General features: G+C 36.3%; 1 pseudogene across 1 annotated transcript; it reads right to left on the bottom strand.

Moving 5' to 3' along the window:
* Positions 1–338: 338 nt before the first annotated feature.
* LOC306670396 (ubiquitin-conjugating enzyme E2 variant 1-like) lies at positions 339–1774 on the bottom strand (annotated as a pseudogene). Its single transcript has 2 exons — positions 1728–1774; positions 339–720 (listed from the first exon to the last, which is right to left on the bottom strand). The product of its transcript is annotated as a ubiquitin-conjugating enzyme E2 variant 1-like (transcript).
* Between the last annotated feature and the right edge of the window lie 5336 nt (positions 1775–7110).

Here is a 7110-nt window from a genome sequence, read left to right as displayed (position 1 = left end):
CTGCAAAGAGCAAGAATAATTTTTTCTAGACACTGCTCAGTACTATCCATACTTTGATTGTGACTCCATTGTCATTGGCTAGCAAACTTGGGACATCCATTTATTTACTTATTTATTTATTGGGACATCCATTTATTTATTATAGCACAACTTATATATTTCAAATGTACACAAAAGTAGTATTATTTAGAATATCTTAAGATAAACTGCCTGTGAATGGGAGCTTCCTTTCCAGTACTTTGAGGTCTATAAGATATATCCAGAAAATTTACTACAGTAGAAAATGAAGATTGCTTAAATTGAATGGGGAGGGAAGGACCTGTGATTTTTCTTTTTGATTAATTACTGTAACACTGTCCTTCTGGTGGCTGAGGGAGTTTCGTATTTTCTTTAGATATCATTAAGTGCCACAACTCTTTCAGAACAACTTTGATGCTATATGAATTCTGCCATTTCACTGGCGCTGATATCGTTCTTGGGTCCACCACTCCACTAGAATTATTAACTCCATTCATACTAATTTTTGTTACAAATCTTACAAAGGAGGTTGCTTCTGACTATTCAGGTCCACATTCTATTTTAAGCCTGTATATTCAGTTTTCATGAATTGTCTGAGCCCATGGTGGCTGCCATCTTGCATCACTGTTGCTCAAAGGCTGGCCCCATTCATTTATTTTGCTGGTTCTTGTTATAACTTCTTGTAAATTATTGAGTACTGAGCTAGCCGAAGTTAAAGAGCTTTTAGTTCTAATATTCCATGGATTCAAAAATCTTGAGACAATACAATTCAGATTTCTTGACAAATATTTTTATCAAAAAATACACAACTTATTTATTTTTTCCCCTGATGACTGATGATTCAGTTTTCTTGATACATCAAGCAGTTGATTTTATCTTCATCATACTTCTTTTGAACCATGGATCTGGATTTTCTTTTCTCATCCAATAGGTAATGATGCTTTTTAAACTATGGACTTGTTGCCTGTTAGGACAACATAGAGCTGAAGACAAATGTTACCGATATTCACTAATTAAAATGTGGGCCTTTAATTAGTAATTGAACCCATGGGAAGGGAACAAAAAGATGAAGAGGTCCTAATACCCAGGGTTGAAAATCCTATAGAAAAGGAGAGTAGGAATAAAGTTTGGGCAGTTCCCCTTTACGGAGAATCATTAGAAATAATTAGATCATTAGAAATAAGAGTTATTTCTGCCTTCATTAGAAATAAGAGTTTCTGCAGGATTATGGGAGGTAAAGTAGAATAACAGTGTGATGGGGGCTGACTAGGGTTAGGAGGGGAAACACGTTTGGAGTGCAAACTGTATTGCCTGGAGACCTGCAGTCCTCATACTAATCAATAATTCGTATAACACTCTTGATGTGTAATTCTATTCAGCATTTTAACATTCCTCTTTTAAGGAGATAAGCCTGCCTTAGCCCCCAGCTTTTATGGAGATCCAAGCTGTACATAAATAAATAAGACACAGGTATTGTAGCCGGTTAGGGGGTGGAGATTAGTGCATAAAGACTAAGTGCTTAGGAATTTTCTACTGAGTAAAGCTTTTTGAGTTAAGGCACAAAACAGGATTATCCCAGTAGCATGAATATTAGGAGGCATCAGCATCATTTTTCTACACAGCAGTGTCCCTAATTATGAGCATCTTGCAACATTTTCCCAGACTGGTTGCATTCACTGGTCCTTGCAACTCAAGTGCATTTCATTTACCGCCTTAAGACATATGTTCCAGCTTGTTTGGAATCATTTAAGTGCATGGTAATTCTCCCCTTCCTCTGTTGACATCTAGATAAATCCATTCTCATTTTCCACCACTTTGCCTCCAATTTTACTAATAAAGGAAGCTTTGTCAAGTGATACTTAGTGTTTGTTTACTCAGAGGAATATTAATATTTTTTTCTTATTACTTGCATCACAGTTTCCTAGCAGTTGAAAGCTTTGAAAGTAAACACACATAATAACCTACCTAGAAGGGGAACTCAAGGGAATCTAATCAATTATGATGAGATCAACATGAAAAAATGTTGGGGTTGATAACATGAAAATAATTTAACTCTCAACAATTTACTTAGTAGGCGTCCATTGAATTTCTGCTTACAGTTAAGGCACTAAAGTGCCAAGGCACTATAAAGTCCTCTACCCCTTTTCCCAGAAACTTTGTAACTCTGATAGAAAGAGGTAGGATTGCTGAGTGGTAGGCATATTGTGTTTAGCAGTGAGAGGACTAGAGTAAGAGCAGCCTCCCAAGAGAGATTTCCGTCCACAGATGATTCCCTTGTCTCACCTCCATCTACCCAGATATGGTTACAATTTCCAGATGTTTCTCTTTACTTACTTCAGTGGTTTGAAGTGTTCTCCAAAGTTCATATATTTGAAACAATTTCCAAATTCATATATTAATGATATTTGGAGGTGGGATTTGGATGAGGTAATTGCCTTCATGAATGGATTAATCCATTCATGAATTTTTGGATTAATAATTTGGATTCATGGATCACTGAGGAAGTGACTTTGTTAAAAAGCAGGTTCTCTCTGCTTTGTCTTGGGATCAGATGCCCTCTGATATTTCAGGATTCATCAGGAAGGCCCTCACCAGGTGCTAGCAGATGCTGGCTCCATTCTCTTGGGTTTCTCAGCCTCCAGGACAATGAGCTAATAAGCCCTCTTTTCTTTATAAATTACCCAGGCTGTGGTTTTCAACATAACAACAGAAGAAAAACTATGACACTTCCCTATGTCAATGTTCTTTATTGTGGTCTTTTACATCTCAGATTCACTAAGCAATTTAGCAAGTAAAGCTACCCTCCTACATATTTAGCACAGCAATCAAGGACTGCATAAATGTTTGTTGAATAGTAATAAGAGTAGTTAACGTTGATTAAAATTTTACTATGCACCAGACTATGTGCTGACTTTTATACACACTCTTCACATAATATTAGGATACAAAATAAGAGGCCGTATTAGGAGAAAGACAAGGATAGATAAAGGATACTTCATAATAAAGGATATTTGAACAAAAGAAATTCCTCCAAAATTATTTAAAGTTGGGAGAGAAATGGGAGTTTATTGGAAGATTTTAGAAAGACTTTATAGAAATCAAAGGTGGTGATTAAATCTAGGTCTCAACAGGTTCTATTACCAGGAAGACTATTTGGGACATAAAACAATTTTTCTCTTTCTTTCTTGTCTTGGTGTCTTCTTATTGTTTCTCCTCTTTCTTGTGACTTCCTGTCTGTTAATGCTTTTGCTGATTAACATGCATGTGGTGCCATGTGATAATACCACAGTGCCAGCCTCAACCCTCAAGTTTGTATCACACCATTCACATAAAGAGGCAGACTAGACCAGGAGCAATATCTGGACCCAAAATCCATATTCTAAGGAACACTCTGATTGTCCCTGTTTGGATCAACCCCTCAAGCCTGTCTGATTAGCTGGGCAGGACACCATGTCACACTGCAAACATGACTACTTGTGGCTTGTGCCAGGGGGTGAAGATTTCTTTCTACACATTTGCTCAGAGCATAACCCTAGTTCCAAATGAAGGAATGCCTACTCATACCCAGATCCATTACTCTAAAATGGCAATAAGTATTTGTGCTGACCATTATTGCACCCCTAAGCCTAGCATGGACAATTATAGATAATCAATAAATATATGTTGAATGGAAGAATAAATGGATATTTTTCTAAAAGTGCATATACAAAATACCTGGGGAGAGAAAGAACAACCACAGAAAAATACAATCAGCATAAAAATTGCTAGTTTCCAAAATAAAGATTGATAAATAACTTCAAGGACTATACCCGAAAGTAAGGCAAGTTACCCGAAAGTAACCCAGAACTTTCTTGGGTTTTGCAATGAAAAATTACAAGTTATTGGAAATAACTCAGTTCCTGGAAAATAGATGGTTGATCACCCAATCTAATGTCACATCTCAGCTAACAGGTACCAACTTAATTTCTATCAAGTGTTGCTATGTTTTGACCAACATGATCTTTCCAGTCCATAATGAAAAGCTTACATGTCAACTGTCTCTTCCACGTGAGGACTTTCTACTACTTGTCTTTTACCTTGTTAACTAGGTAACTGAACTACATCTGGAAATTGAATTATGTCAATGCAAGCTAAAGGGTATTGCCTTGTATGGTGCTCAGTCCCTGAAATGGTGTGCTCTAGAGCAGAACAGGATAAGCTCTTTGGCTACACCACAAATGAAATGATACAATGTACATGATTATATGATGCCTCTGACTCCAACATTTTTTTGAAATTATTCTTTTATTTTTACAGACTGCATTTTTATTCATTGTACACATATGAGGTTACATCTTTTTGTTTCTATGGTTGTGCACGATGTAGATTCATACCATTCATGTAATCATACATACGGTAATGATGTCTGTCTCATTCCACCATTTTCCATACCCCGCCCTCTCATTTCCCTCTATATAATCTAAAGTTTCTCCATTCTTCTCTCGCCCTCCCAACTCCCCAATCCCATTATATATATCATCATCCACTTATTAGGGAAAACATTCTGCTTTGGTTTTATTGGATTGGTTTATTTCACTTAGCATGATATACTCCAATTCCATCCATTTATCTTCAAATACCATAATATTCTTCTTTATTACTGAATAATATTCCATTGTGTACATATGCCACAGTTTCTTTATCCATTCGTCTGTTGAAGGGCATCTAGGTTGGTTCCACAATCTAGCTATTGCGAACTGAGCTACTATAAACATTGATGTGGCTGCGTAATTGTGGTATGCTAATTTTAGGTTCTCTGGGTACAAACAGAAGAGTTGGATAACTGGGTCAAAAGGTGGGTCCATTCCAAATTTTCTGAGGAATCTCCATACTGCTTTCCAGAGTGGTTGCACTAATTTGCAACTCCACCAGCAATATACAAGTGTGCCTTTTCCCCCACATCCATGCCAACATCTATTATTGCTTGTGTTCTTGATAATAGCCATTCTAATTGGAGTAAGATGAAATCTTAAGAGTTGTTTTAATTTGCGTTTCTCTAATTACTAAAGATGTTGAACACCTTTTCATATATTTATTAATCGCCTGTATGTCTTCTTTTATAAAATGTCTGTCCAGTTCCTTGGCCCATTAATTGGATTCTTCGTATTTTTGGTGTAAAGTTTTGTAAGTTCATAATAAATTTTGGAGATAAGTGCTCTATCTGAAGTGCATGTGGAAAAGATTTTCTCCCCCTCTGTAGGCTCTCTCTTCACATTGTTGGTTGTATCCTTTGCTGAGAAAAAACTTTTTAGTTTGAATCCATCCCATTTATTGATTCTTGATTTGATTTCTTGTGCTTTGGGGGTCTTGTTAAGGAAGTCTGGTCCTAAGCCAACATGATAAAGATTCGGGCCTACTTTTTCTTCTGTTTGGTGCAGGGTCTCTGGTCTAATTTCTAGGACCTTGATCCATTTTGAGTTGTTTTGTGCAGGGTGAGAGATAGGGGTTTAATTTCATTTTACTGCATATGGATTTCCAGTTTTACCAGCACCATTTGTTGAACATACTATCTTTACTCCATTGTATGTTTTGGCTCCTTTGTCAAGTATGGAAAAGATGAACTTAAGCTGACACTATTTGCCGATGACATGATTCTATATTTAGAGGATCCAAAAAACTCCACTAGAAAACTTCTAGAACTAAATGAATTCAGCAAAGTAGCAGGATATAAAATCAATACATGTAAATTGAATGCATTTCTATTCATAAGTGATGAATTCTCTGAAAGAGAAATTAGGAAAGCCACTTCATTCACAATAACCTCAAAAACAAATACTTGGGAATCAATCTAACAAAAGAGGTGAAGTGAAGGACCTCTACAATGAAAACTATAGAACACTAAAGAAAGAAATTGAAGAAAACATTAGTAGATGGAAGGATTTCCCACGTTCTTGAATAGACAGAATTAATATTGTCAAAATGGCCATTCTACCAAAGGTGCTATACAGATTCAATGCAATTCCAATTAAAATCCAAATGACATTCCTCATAGAAATGTAGAAAGCAATCATGAACTTCATCTGGAAGAATAAGAGACCTCAACTAGCCAAAAAAATCCTTATCAGAAAAAGTGAAGCAAGAGGTATCACAATATCAGACCTTAAACTATACTACAGAGCAATAGTAACAAAAATGGCATGGTATTGGCAACAAAATAGACAGGCAGACCAATGGTACAGAATAGAAGACATTGAGTTCAACTTTTTGATACTCATGGTGCTATCTAAATGCCTTGTGAATCATAGAGACAAGTAATCTGGGCTTTAAAATTAAGGAAAAGTGGTAACCCTGTTGTTGATTTTTAAATGGTCATTCCCTAATACTAATTCTCTTGCAAATGGGGTGTCCATATTTTCCTACTTACTTTGGACAGTCTCAGATTACGTCAGTTGTCCTGGTTTAATTATTAGTAGCACAAAAGCATCCCAGTATGGAAAAAATGTACCTAGGTTTGGATGATAAAGTATATGGTTATCCAACTTTTAAGCATAATCATGTAATTCCTGGGACCTAATCATTCCTAATGCATTTGAAAATCAAACTCCTGAAAGTTCAAAGAGATTACTAGGATCTAGAGGTGAGGTAATCAGAGCAATGTGCAGACAGCTCTAGTGCCTCTTCTGCCTCTTAAATATTTGCGGTAACAGATAAGATTCGTGAACACCAAATACACTAAAATGTCAGCTTCAAATATAACTTTCTCTCAATATATATATTAACATTTCCTTCTAAAAGAAGTACTTTTAGTTCTGTATTTGCCTGTGATTTTCTATCTTGAGTACAATATGCCTTTCTGGTAATTTAGCTTGCAAGTTTAAATTGTTTATTCTTTGGGGAATTTGGGCTCTTTCATTTTCCCACTTAAAGTATTGATTTGACCAGGCTGTGATAAATGGATTATTCTATAAAGTTCTAAAGCCTTGCATGCTACTTAAACCCAGAGGGATCTATAGGTCCAGAAGGACAGTAGGGGTTTAATGGATACTGGAGGAGGCCAAGAAGGAGGGAGGATCTGATCCTTCCTTGTGCAGGTGAGTCATTCTCTTTACCTCA

The sequence above is a fragment of the Sciurus vulgaris genome (genome assembly GCF_902686455.1).
Source record: "Sciurus vulgaris genome assembly, chromosome: 10".
NCBI lineage: Eukaryota > Metazoa > Chordata > Mammalia > Rodentia > Sciuridae > Sciurus > Sciurus vulgaris.
The sequence above is the reverse complement of the archived record's forward strand: the minus strand, read 5'-3'. Positions and strand labels throughout refer to the sequence as shown.